Raw genomic sequence first — 13,294 nt, forward strand, 5'->3', positions numbered from 1 at the left:
TTATATGGACATTTTTTCCGCTCGCATTAAAATCTTTTTGCGCACCGAGATAAATATAATTATCATCATGATGATAAAAATCAACTCAAATAGCATCACTCTTTCAATTTCAACATTCGATACAAGTTAGAAAATCACCAAAAAACATTTAATAAGAATAACACGGCATCACGGTGTCTTTTGTTTTATCAAATACACAAACGGCATGGATTCAATATTTACTCATTACATTTGCTCAAGCGGTGTGAAGTCGTCATGAATTATGTCAACAATATAGCCTTGACCATGTTGGTTTCTTCACAAAAATGGAACAAATGACCGGTTTATTAGCGGCTTATCATAAACTAGCATTTTCGATTTTGGAATGAGTCAACACTTTGACAATGATAACAGAGTAATAACTGTCATTGCCATTTGCAAGCGAAATTCAAGTTATTTTGATTTATGCTTTTCCTTCTTCGGCGACAAGCACCAACTATAACAACAAATCATGTGATGTGTGAAAAGTGAATATTTTTATCAGCCTGCAAAACAATGATTTTCATAAATCGCAACACTGTGAACACCATCTATGCTCGTTGAACTTTGTTAAAACTTTGAGTCGTGTTGTTTTTCATCAATGAATGCAAAAATTGCATCCGTTTTTTATCTCTGCGAGAGAACGAATGAGAAATTAATGAAGAGGAAACATTAATAAGCCAAACGTTCCATATGCATACGAAATTTATATACACACGGCACCATTCATTCGTGCTGCCACGCAATTTTAATTGCACATATATTAATTTGAGATTCTATGACATGCTAATTGACCAATATTATTGAAGCGTGCATTGTTGGCGGATAAATTTCATTTGTATAAAAATAACCGTCATGAACGGAATGACAATTAAACTTGAACAAATTTTATGCTTATTTTATACTTTGCTAACAAGATATTTATTACTGTTAACAAACAAAAAATGGAAATTTAAATCTTCAACGTTCACGCAAAACGACAAACAAATAAAATCATCATTCTTTGATGGTACTTTGCATTTTCTGGTTTATTCTTCCTTCCGCGCATTTTGTTGTATTTTCTAAACCATTCTGTGCACACGAAACAATGGAAAAAGAAATTAAATGGTATTATTGAGGCTAATCTCTAATGAAAATTACATTTACCATAAGCGCACCGGCAAACGAAAAACGCCATCGGTCTGAACCGAGATAATCAAAGTGAAACACAACGGTCGATGCGCAATCAAAATCATATCATTCGGCTTATGGTCGTAATTAAATTTATCAATTTTACCTGCGACAGTACCTAAACGACGTCGGGCAGTCTTACGGCAAAATATCCCGATCTGGGATAATCGTTACCATAAAAAAAATTCAAACGTAAGTAATACATGTTGTATGACTTGCAGACAATGCACCCTTCTCAAATTCGGCTCGTACGCATTTTTCTTTCATGCTCCATTCCCCCTCCCCGCTCGCCATTTATTGTACATTGCTTTTGTTTTTTTTTTTCAACATTTGCATACGAATACGTACGATTTTAGAATCGTTGCGCATGAAAATTCGTACAATATATATGGTTATGATTATTCTCTTAAAGGGACAAACACACACTCTGAGATTTTCTTTCTTTTCTTTGATATTTTTTGTCTGCTATTTTGCGTACGTCTTATATTGCCAATTGTGCATCTGCGTTCAGTGATCCTGTTTGTCTTTGTCTCTTATGTGTGCGTGTGATATCAAGAAGGGTGCCCTGACATTCAAATGAATTATAAGCTTCGAAGCTTTGTGCCTCAACCTCAATAAACGAGGAAACGCAAATGATTCGAAACAAGGTAAATGTAAATGGAAGGTAAGTAAGTAAGTGAATTGTCGTTTGTCGCAGCATCAGCAGCAAGAATTTATGTGCCTTTGCTCCATTTCGAATTATCTTCATCTTTTAAATGCCAACCAAAAGCTGGAAGTTAAATTATTCAACGGTATCACGCTTTTATTTCTCTCTTTTCTTCTCTATTTCATTCTTGTTTCATTTCATTATTTAGGTTTGTAAAAGTGGTGGATGGATCTTTGTCAATTCGTAGAATACAAGCATTACTTATGCATTTGAGATCCACGTACGAAAAAAAAAAACAATTTTCTTAATTCATTGAAAATGTCTCACACACGCACCACTATACATAAAAAAAATCTTCAAAGCAAAAGCATCAACGGCAACAATAATAATGACTATAGGTAGAGCGAAAACCTTTGTCTCGCATGAAAATCGATTCACGTTTAGGAAATCGAATAAAATTTTAGTGAATCGTTTCCGTTTCAAGCAACGTTTTACCAAAATCACCAAAAATGATGGTGACGATGATAACAAAAAAAACAAAGGCACACCAAAAACAGATGGGCGCACACGAAATCGGGAGCAAAGATGTTGTATAAATAACACAAACAAAAAGAAGAACGTACAGATGTACGATGAAGTTGTTGCAAACGATAAGACTTTGGTTATATCCTCCTCATTTTGTTCTATTGTTCAAGGCGATTATTCTCGCAAATTGTATTTCGATGGATGCCAATGATGTGATGCATTTCAAAGAATTTCCAATAGCATCAACATTCAACCGACAATTTATTCACCATGATTAGATTATAAGCTAACATTTAAATGGAAACAAAAAGACAAAGAAAAATACCAATGAGTTTTCTGCAACCACGGCAAATTGATTGGTCTTTGTATTTTTGTTCTCGATCCACGCCAAATTCATTGGATTCGTTCACAAGCTGACAGGTCTTGGTTTAATTCAGATCCAAATGCTTACCATATAGAAGGTAAGGTATGATACTCTAAAATAATGGAATTCAACAGTAAAAACTTTTCGAGAAAAAAATGCTAGGATTTCCAATCGGCAACAGAAATCTATGCCGCAACTACAGGCACCGTGAAGGTGCAGGCACTTTTTCTTGTAAGTCCTGCTCTTTTTTGTATTCAGGTGTGGCACTTGAAAAATTATGTGGAATATTTTCGGTCACTTACTAGTGGTCGCACTTCTCTGGTACCAATAACAGCTTGGCTTTCGTTAATTTTGAAGTTCCTTGTTCTGTTCTTATTCTGGCCGTTTATAATTATACAATTATCTTTGCCCAGGCAGCTTTATTTCAATTAGAATTTCTTCAGTTACTTACTTCGAATCACTGAAAAAAAAGTACAAACAACATTCATTAAATTAAAGTCAAAAGTGTTCATAGAGCATATCTCTTATTATAAATCGACACGAGTGAAACCAATATTCATATTTTTTGTATTCAAATTTTAAAGATATCGATAAACAAATCATATTTACGATCAAGTGGACCATTGAACTCCATCATTATCATAGCCTAATCAGACCCGTTTTCAGCTGCTTTTGTTACACGTGTGTGTTTTTTTCGCAATAAATTAAAATGCGTTCTTTGCATTGTGCGTTGTTTGAAGCGTAGTTTGAGCAGATAACTTGATTCATCATAACTCGACGTAACCAGATGTCGTCTTATTTAGAAACTGGATTGAGAAGAAAAGATCAGAATCTGTTGAAAAGAAAAGATGTTGTTGAATCATGTCAGCGTAACAAAGACATCACAATTCATGCTAATGATGATTGACGAGATTCGAAGAGCATCGGTTATTTAATCACGTATTTTTTTTATCTCTCGTGTCCAAAAAGCAATAAAAATGTGGTTCAGGCAAATTGTGCTGCGCATCGATAATTAATTGGCAATAAACTGATCTGACAGATTTAAAGCCGGAACCGATGTTGTTTTTGTCGAGAAAAAAATTGAATTGAAAAATTAGGTGGCAAAATGTTGTATAAAAAGCATGTTCAAACTTTGGCAGGTATCATTCAATTCGAGCTATTTGTAAAAGCAACTTCTAACTCACCTACAAGCAAGTACTCAAAACTATCAAGATGTTCAAATTGGTAAGGGTAATATTAATTTTTAAATTAAACTTTTATTCAACAAAATCGTCTTAAAAAGAAATATTTTGTCATAAATTTTTTACAGATTTTTGCCGTCATTTTCTTCTTTGCTGTTGCATCAAACGCCGTACCAGTAGCCAAGCCACAGTTCATTTCAGGTGTTTATCCAAGTGTTTATTCATCTGGTATTCTTCCTGTGGTGTCTCATGCTTCTTATGCACCTGTAGCTACCTCTCATGTTGTTGCATCGCCTCTGTACAGCTATCCATCCCTTTATAGTTCATACGGCGGACTTGGTTACACTACATACTTCTAAATGGCCGATTGATCAAAGTTTCGAATTATACAGACCAATTTAAATCATTTTATCGTGTAATACAAAAGAAATGAAATAAATCTTCCTTTTAAGCAAATTCAAAACCTTCATTTGTATTTGCTTCAAATGTAAAAAAATGTTTACCTCAAAAAACTGAAATATTCATAGGTGACATATGTTACCTATTGGATTTAGTGCAATTTTATTTTTTATAGATTGAAAAAAAAAGTCTATCAAACATGAAATCACATATCAACATTGCAACCACGTATGATTTTCTGAGTTTTGAGGGAGCAATATTTTTAATAAGACCATACAGAATGTACAAATGTAAATAAAATCAGGTCTTTCAGCATTTTGTCAGTGAAAATTATTTATGAAAAACGTGCGCATAATAAATGTAAATGCACGATGAAAGAAAAAGATATAATAATAAAAACATCAAATGCCATATGAATGCGTCGTGTTCGCTCGACATCGATATACAAAGTCTTTGAACGAAGGCAACACATAGGTGATTGTAGCTTAAATGGCGTTAAAACTTAATACTACAATATTTTCATTTCTCGTTTGCTTGACTTTTGGCATAGATTTTTTGTGTATCGCAAAGAGTTAGACAATTTATACGCGTATGTGTGGCAAGATACGATCCACCCCTTACATATTTTTTTTTCTTATTTATATGTGTACATATTTAGAAAAGCGGCCCGAACCCGTGCCAAAAGAATCTATAAAATTATGCCATCTTCTTTGTACCTGTCGACACAGGGATGTGCCTGAACTCATGTAAAAATTATAGCAACGGTATGAAATAAGTCTCCTGTTGGCATTTGTTGCATGCAACTTAGTTTTAACACAAAAAAGCATCTATATCAACTCAAAATATTGAAGCATATCTTAAAATAGCAGGCATTTGCCGACATGTGTTTCATCTTCTACACATTTCTCATATATTTCTCGATATTATCCACACCTTTTACGTCACGCCTGGAATATACAAAAAGCATCAAATGCACACAACAACAAAATCCTTCGTATGTATATGTGTGAGCGTTTGTATCTCTCTCTCTCTCTTTCTCTCTCTCTCTCTCTCTCTCTCTCTCTCTCTCTCTCTGTGTATATTTTAAAAGATCAAAAAAATGCATATGGAAAATTATTTGATATTACCATTTCGTTAGATTATTCAATCTCTTGATGACACGAATAACAAAGATATACAAACACGTATGTACAATGAATGGATAAGGGAAAATGAACCACCTAAGTTAGATAATCTAACTGTACACTTAAAATCTCTTATTCGTCACACCAATCAACATGCAATATATTTATTCATATATTTAAAATGAGCTCATAATTCACAACGTTCTTGTCACATCTCGACAGAATGTCTCTTTATTTGCTTTATCGTCTTGGATTTTCAACCGTTGAGAAGAAGATATCATTTTATCATATATTTTTTAAAATTCATCATGGTCATATTTTGATATAATAAAAGCACTTCCATTTGTGTATTATTTTCAAGAATAATAAATCAGTCAAAGTTTCGAGGGTACAGATCTGATGCGAACGTCACTCAGGAATAATATCGATTCTTATTCATTCAATGAAGAAAAAAAACATGATTGAATCGAAGAGACTTTCTTCAGTTGGTTTGACATACTTTAAATTGTAAAAAGTTATAGATTTGGTGCAATTTGGGTCAATAAGCAATACGGATCTCAAATTATACAATGGCTCATTAGGTGAACTGATGATTCGTATTCGGATTTATAACATACAATCCTTTTACTTATTGCTTGATCCCATGAATCGAAGCTAAGGATAGGAATTATGTTCTTTTCACTTCACTTAAGTAGAAGACGATGTTTGAAAATTTAATCGCAATATCGTGTAATCTAACCGTGGTCTTCACTTTTTTCTATGCTTTGCTGCCATTTATACTGTCAGGTTCTTATGATGATTCGGAACATGAGATTGCACTTAATAGCGTATATGACAGTTCGAGTTTTGAAAATGTGAATATTGCATTCTTCACTTCAAGTCCGAATTAAACTGAAAAGCAAAAAACGATAAAAATGGAAATTCAAGATAAACTATTCATGTCAGCATATTTGAATCCTATCAACAAGACCATACATATAAAATGATAAAGTATAAAGCACACCGTTATCTCTACAGTAAGATGTAGAACAGATATGGAACACACCACACGTACATCCAATAGAAAAGTACTCCTGAGTAGCAATGGAATCCGAAATGCACACTGAAATGTCTCTTGTGCATAAACACACCATTCAGCGTGAATTTAACTCGTTCACACACACACACACATGCATGCACACACATTTTTGGGTGACTAACTACACATGCCACTAACCAAACAAGTTGACATTGTGTTGAGTGTTTTCGCATGACTCCACACTTTCTACGTGATGAAAGCGAAATGGTAATGTAAATGATGCACATTTAGTGCAATTCTATTGTGCACATACTGACACACTGTAAAAGAACTATGTCAAAAGTGCACACCCCACAGCATCACAAAGAAAACCATTACACAAAAACTCGATTTCCTAATTTGGCAAGAAAAAAACACAAATTTTCCAGTTGCCAGTTTCAATGCAAACCATTTTGTGAATGGAAAGTAGTTTTCCGTTACTTTTGCTTCATCATTACCCGAAAAATGTTTTGCTTTTACTTTTATTTGAACGAATATATAATTTACGGTTAGAAAATCGTTACTGGACAATAAAAAGTTTTTCCAGGTCAAACCAAATCAGTAACAGTGACTACAATTACTAAAATAAATTGGAGGACAAACAAATCAAAATGTTTTGAATTGTGTCATTTGTCGTTGGAAACTTGCATTAAGAACCATTTTCATGCAAGCTACCATTTTATTATTTAAATTAAATGCGCATCACAAAATATGACATAAACATTTTAAAGTTGGTGCACAAACTATTATCCATTAGTAAAACTGGCATAAAACTATAAAATAATGTTGTGAAAAATTAAGTGAAATGAAATTCGAAATTACATACAAGTAGGAGTAAATATAAATTGTTTATCAAATCCAGTTTGGCACAAAACAACGGATGCATCGTTTTCTAAACGTAAATTTTAAAAGCAAAATTTATAAAGGTAAAACATTTTACACACGAAATATTGGGTGTATAAATTAATTTTGATCGTTTTTTTGGTGAAAGGAAACATTTATTTAAAAATAATAAGAATGAGTACATTAACCAATGTACTGCCCATAGTTAGCTATGACTTCGGCCCATCTTCTTGGCAGTTTGTCGATTCCGCGTCGAAAGAATTCCTCATCTTTTCCAGCTATCCATTGATCGACCCATTTTCGCACTCCCTCAGAATTTCGAAACGATATCTCAGACAAGCCCATTTGCATTGATCGAAACAAGTGGTAGTCAGAAGGGGCAAGGTCTGGAGAGTACGGGGGGTGATCAAGCTCACCCCGACCAGAGTCCCCTATCTTTTTTTTTGCGATGTTTGAAATATGTCAAATTTTGATAAATCCTTCGACTATTTCTTGTCGCAGTTTTTCTCAATTTTTCTCTCAGTAATCTGCTCAAACGTATTGGTTGTAGTCGATACCAATCCCCCGTGACAGTTTCACCCGGTTTCAGCAGCTCATTATACACCACACCACTTTAATCCCACCAAATAATGAGCATTACCGAGAAATCATCAAAATCCTGCTATGCAATCGATTTTGATGATTGTGTGGGATTGAACGCTCACTTTTATGCCTGAGGTTATCGTAGCACATGCCCTCTTCACTTCCAGTTACAATACGATACAAAAATTCCTTTCTCTCCTATTTTTGGAACATTGTGCCAAAATGTGAAAAACGTCTTACAACTAGTTTTGGATTCAACTGGTATGGCACAAAATTCCTTTGGTCTTACCTCATTATAAAAGTCTTAAAAGGATTGATTCGCATATATTTAATGCTTCTGATGTTTTCTGATGCATTTTCATGCATCTTTATCGAATTTAAAATGCCAACAGCCCATCATTCAATTTTTTTTGGTGAGTTCACAGTTTTTCAACAAATTCACCACTTCTTTTTCACCAAATTCAATATTCTCTGTGGCGAATGAGAGGTCTCGTCTCCTGCAACATTTTATAACCTTTAGATGTATTTTCACTTTATTCAAAGTGAAAAAATTGAACCAAAGGAGACCAGACAGAAAAACACTTTTTCATCGCTCATTTTGAATCGATCAGAAAATAATGACACTGTGTCAAAAATAAATCTTTCTGCTCTGAATTAGATTGGCAAATGTCACATGTACAAAATGCAATTGGATTCAACTGTCAAACTTCATACAAGTTTAAGTGGCGACATCTAATTGTCAGCGATCAAAATTAATTTATACACCCAATAAAATTCTACACCAATCAATTAATGTACAGATTATCGGTAACGTCTTGCCTTAACTTCAAAGCCAATATCTTTTTAATAAAATAAAATCAAGGTAAGAGTAATGTAGTTTTACTTACATTAAAGTTTATCATATTCATTAAGATCAAACTTTTGAAAATGATTATAATGATATATCTAAAAGTCGAATCAAAAGTATGCCAATTTTTATTGCAGATTTAATATTTTTGTTTTGCCATTGTTAAGTTATTATCAATTAAATCTACCTAGTGAGTGAGTGTGCAGAATGTATAAATTTAAAGAAGAGAGTTGAGTTTGTTTTCGATTTTATTTAGTTTTGTTTTTAAAGTCATTTGAAAACATTCGTTATAGTATCATCATTAAAGACACTTTATCTTTTGAGTGAGCACTTTAGATTCGCAACCAAATATGTCATTGCTCTATATTTAATATCGCACACAGTAATACACGTATTTCAATTATGTGCAGTTCTATTTTCATTATGTATTTTTCTTGAGAACTAATTTTTGTGTTGCACTAAGTAACACGTAATAAATATTGAACAACAGGAGATGTTGATAGTAATTGAATAAAACATATTTTAATAAAATGTTCTCAAAATCATGAAGTAAGACCCTAGAATAGAGTAAATTATAAGTATATATCTGCTTTTTGGAACGTGTTCAAGTAAGCACTCACATGTGGTATTCAGGATCTATAATCGAAGATCAGGATTAAACTGAAAAAATCGGAACGAAATTACAATTTTGATAGCAGGATTACCTTTTTAAACAATTCACAGGTGCACTTTGTTCCAGCATATCCTCTAAGGAAAATTCCCTTCTGCGCCATAGCCACAAACAAAGGAAAGTCTCTTTGGACATTTATTGGGAGCATGTAAAAGGGAATATTATATGCATCAAATGCACCATCCTCAAAACGTTGCGTAACAAAAGTTCCCTTGTGATTTGAATAGTTAATGTGAAATTATTATAATATGAAATTGATTTAAAGTAATTAAGTCAATTGTGAATATACATAATAGCAGAAAAAGAAAAGGCAAGACACGATCATCAATGCAGTGGCCAATATTTGGAATACGCCCAAAAAATTCATAGCGACAAGCGCCTGCAATGAAAAATAAAATTAAACACATTAAATCTTTGACTTTTTCGAAGCATTGAGCTCAATTACAGCGCTCATTTGAAGGAATAGTGAGCAAAACGAAACAATTGTAAAGCAAAGATACGAAAAAACAATGCCAGCATGAGCATCCGTGAATCGAGTCGTGAATCTGAATTATTGGAATAATAATAGTTTTTATTAACAACAAATATTAAATGAAAAGTTGAAAATTTACTCTTTTGCTTCCAAATAAAATCGAAAAATCTCGCCAATCATACGCTTCAGTTGGATTTCTTTCATTTTTTCATTTTTATCAGCCAAAACATCTATATTCAATTGATTTATATCAAGTTCAACGTCCGTGACGAAAGCTGTGACAAATTGACAAAAACCAAGCGTCATCGAAAATGTGAATACGAAAATATTGGCCGAAGCATAAACCGATGTGGTCTGTAGTATTGCACTTGCGAAATAACCCGAGAGAGTTTGCCAATTAAATGGATAACTGTCAGTGACAACAAAAAAATCAAAGAAAAAAATGAAAATTTAACACACTCATGAACTAAGTACAATTAACTTACGATGCTGGATAAAGTAGATCAAAAGAGTCATCGGTATGGTGCATCGCGTATTTGATGAAAGAAAATAGAATTACCGGTACAATGAACATTGGACTTAGCATATTCACAACCACTAAATGTGACGATTTTGCTCGTGATTCAATATTATCGTCAACATTTTTGTACATCAATTTAGCCGTCGTACGTGTAGCACCTATTTTAGATAAGTTTGAAATTAACACCCCATCCCAACACATTTAAATAAAAAATTAACGGTACGTTTCTCAATGATTTCATCCAATTCAACGACGAGCTTAGCATAGTTGGTTTTTTGTAAAAGATAAACCGAATACCACGAGAGCATTAGCGAAAAATGTTGTATGTAATAAAAACTTTCTACGTAATCGCTGAACGTAATCGCGGTGCATGTAAAAAAGTATAATGTGGAAGAGAGAGACAGAAGGCAGATTGCATAGAAAATACAATTCGAAATAATGCTTAAATTCCATCCTTGTTCTGTGAGAATTGGCAAAATACCGAATAAACGTAAATAATGCTTCAATAAATTGATAGACTTCATTGTGAAAAAGACTCAATTCACTTCAGACGACGGACTTCAACTGAAGATTCAGCACGAAAAGTATGCTCTATTTAAATGTATACAAATTCAAGGAATTTTGAGAAAAAAAAAGTTAAATTGACGAAAATTAGTAATAATTGTCACTAATTTAGGCAATCCGAGCTCGATTTTTGTAAAAATGCAATTTTTTATATTTATCAACATGAAAACCATTATGAAAATGAACGGATCAATTTAAAAATTGGAGAATTAAATTGGATCTAGTCCATTTCAAATGTCAATCAAATGTGTTTTAATTGCTCTGTATTTCGGGAAAAAATTAGAGTAATCTTGTAGATATAATATTGCACACACACACACACATAAAAGTACACACTTACGGATCTTGCCATGGACTTTTATAGTATAGCAGTTATATGTGCAATTAGCATTTCATCGAAATAAAGTCACTTTATTTTTAAATGCTTTTGAATTTTGATGGAATGTCAAAATGAACTAATTAACCTAATGTAGTGAAAAAAATGAAGAACATTTTTCCTATGGTCATACTTCCTTGGTGTTTTTAAGTAATTCAATGATTGTATTATCCACTACAGTATTTTTAATTACGCAATCAAAGAAATTACTGCTATTAGATGTTTTATCGTCAAAATTTATGAATGCCAAAGTCGAAGGGAAGATTTTCCTCGGAAAACTTGTTAGATCTGCGACATATGAAACAAAAAAAAATTACAATCGGAACTTTTTTTACATCAAATCTTCATTTTTCACATTTTTCATTATATAAAAATGATACAAACGACCTCAATTATTTAGTAATAGAAAGAACAATGCCAAAAAGTTAGCCAGTGATTTTATACATTTTTTATTGGTTCCAACATAAAAATGAGCTAACTCACTCGTTATATGAAAAATTGACGTCCTTCTTCCACAGCTATGACAGCTATATTGCTGAAAAATTAATACCTCAGTCTAATAAATATCTGTTTTTTTCTGTCTATAAAAACTGTTTTCAAATTCCACGTGTTTGAAAAAAATCGAAAAAATTAACAGGTTTAATTTTTAATTGATGTTGACGTGAAAATGGTATGGTTTTCGTCAAAATTATTTAAATATCAAACTGAGTAAATATTTTTTTTATAAAATATAAATTCCGAAATATAAAAAAGTGTGAATAAAAGACATTGTTAAAAACATTGAAGTCATCAGAAGTTCTTGCTAGTTAGATCGCAGAACATTTATGAAATTTTTCTTTTTCCAAGATTGAGAAGCGATGATTTTTTTTACGGATTGGCTGTGGCTTCAATCCTCTTTGAAGGATTTGTGAGTACATTTTTTTTATTTTTTTTTTATATTATACCAAAAAAGTGTGGTGTCCGTTAAAAAAAAGCTGTATAAAATGAACCAAAGAAAGCGTTCAATGTTTATGATGATGGAACTGTTGGGAATGGTCCTTTTTTAAATATGCATAATATGCTGAATATTATTACCAAAGTGAATACTATTAAAGTGGTCATTTAATGTTCTGCTCTGGAATGAGTGACATAAATGCTTAGGCCATAGTCCATCAAAAAATGTGTTATAAACATAAAATATAATTTATGGTCAACATAGAAGGAAATTCGTATTTCAAAAACGTGTTTTCAACGAAAAAAATATAGTTACACCAGTTAAAGTTAATTACACAAAAAATATTCATTAAGAACCGACTGTCTTTTTTACACCCAAATTCTTTATTTTTTTCACCAAGTAGAATTACATTGCAAAATAAATTGTATTACAAATTCAATAAATTGTATTATTTGCTTGTGTCATTAATAGAACTCTTTGAGGACAGTCACATAACTGAAGGTTCGGCTTTTTGATGAATTGACAAAAATAGACAAAGACAATGAAAAAAAACATATTATTATTCTTGTAATTAAATTACGATATAGAGAAACTTTTTCAACTTACCTCATAATCTATAAATGCAAAATGAAGATAGTACAAAGTATTAGGTAAAACAAATGATATATGTTCCGTATACTACTTACCGACATGAAAACTTCCAAGGAAGCTTTTGTTCCAGCTTTTCCACGAAGATAGATTTCGTTTTGAGCCATAGCAATGAATAATGGAAAATCTTTTTGAACATTTATTGGCAGAACATACCATGTGATATCATAACCACCAACGGCACCATCTTCGAATCTTTGTGTGATATACGTTCCATAATAACAGAAAAAGAATAGCCAGATCAAAATCAAGCATAAATTTGACAAAATTTGCATAATGCTTAAAATATCAAAGGCGACAAGTGACTGAAATGAAAAAAAAGACACGATTGATATCTGGAATTTCGGAAAAATT

General features: G+C 32.4%; 2 long non-coding RNA genes across 2 annotated transcripts; one reads left to right on the top strand and one right to left on the bottom strand.

Annotated features, from left to right (window-relative positions):
- Nucleotides 1-3,828: 3,828 nt before the first annotated feature.
- On the top strand, nucleotides 3,829-4,367 carry LOC116339797. Its single transcript, XR_004201022.1, has 2 exons — nucleotides 3,829-3,947; nucleotides 4,033-4,367. It is a non-coding gene; the product is annotated as an uncharacterized LOC116339797 (long non-coding RNA).
- Nucleotides 4,368-12,691: 8,324 nt separating this feature from the next.
- LOC116339388 lies at nucleotides 12,692-13,087 on the bottom strand. The gene is made up of 3 exons (XR_004200993.1): nucleotides 12,979-13,087; nucleotides 12,899-12,906; nucleotides 12,692-12,799 (listed from the first exon to the last, which is right to left on the bottom strand). It is a non-coding gene; the product is annotated as an uncharacterized LOC116339388 (long non-coding RNA).
- Between the last annotated feature and the right edge of the window lie 207 nt (nucleotides 13,088-13,294).

Source organism: Contarinia nasturtii, unplaced genomic scaffold, assembly GCF_009176525.2.
Source record: "Contarinia nasturtii isolate CC-2019 unplaced genomic scaffold, AAFC_CNas_1.1 Cnas_scaffold_533, whole genome shotgun sequence".
NCBI classification, from domain to species: Eukaryota; Metazoa; Arthropoda; class Insecta; order Diptera; family Cecidomyiidae; genus Contarinia; species Contarinia nasturtii.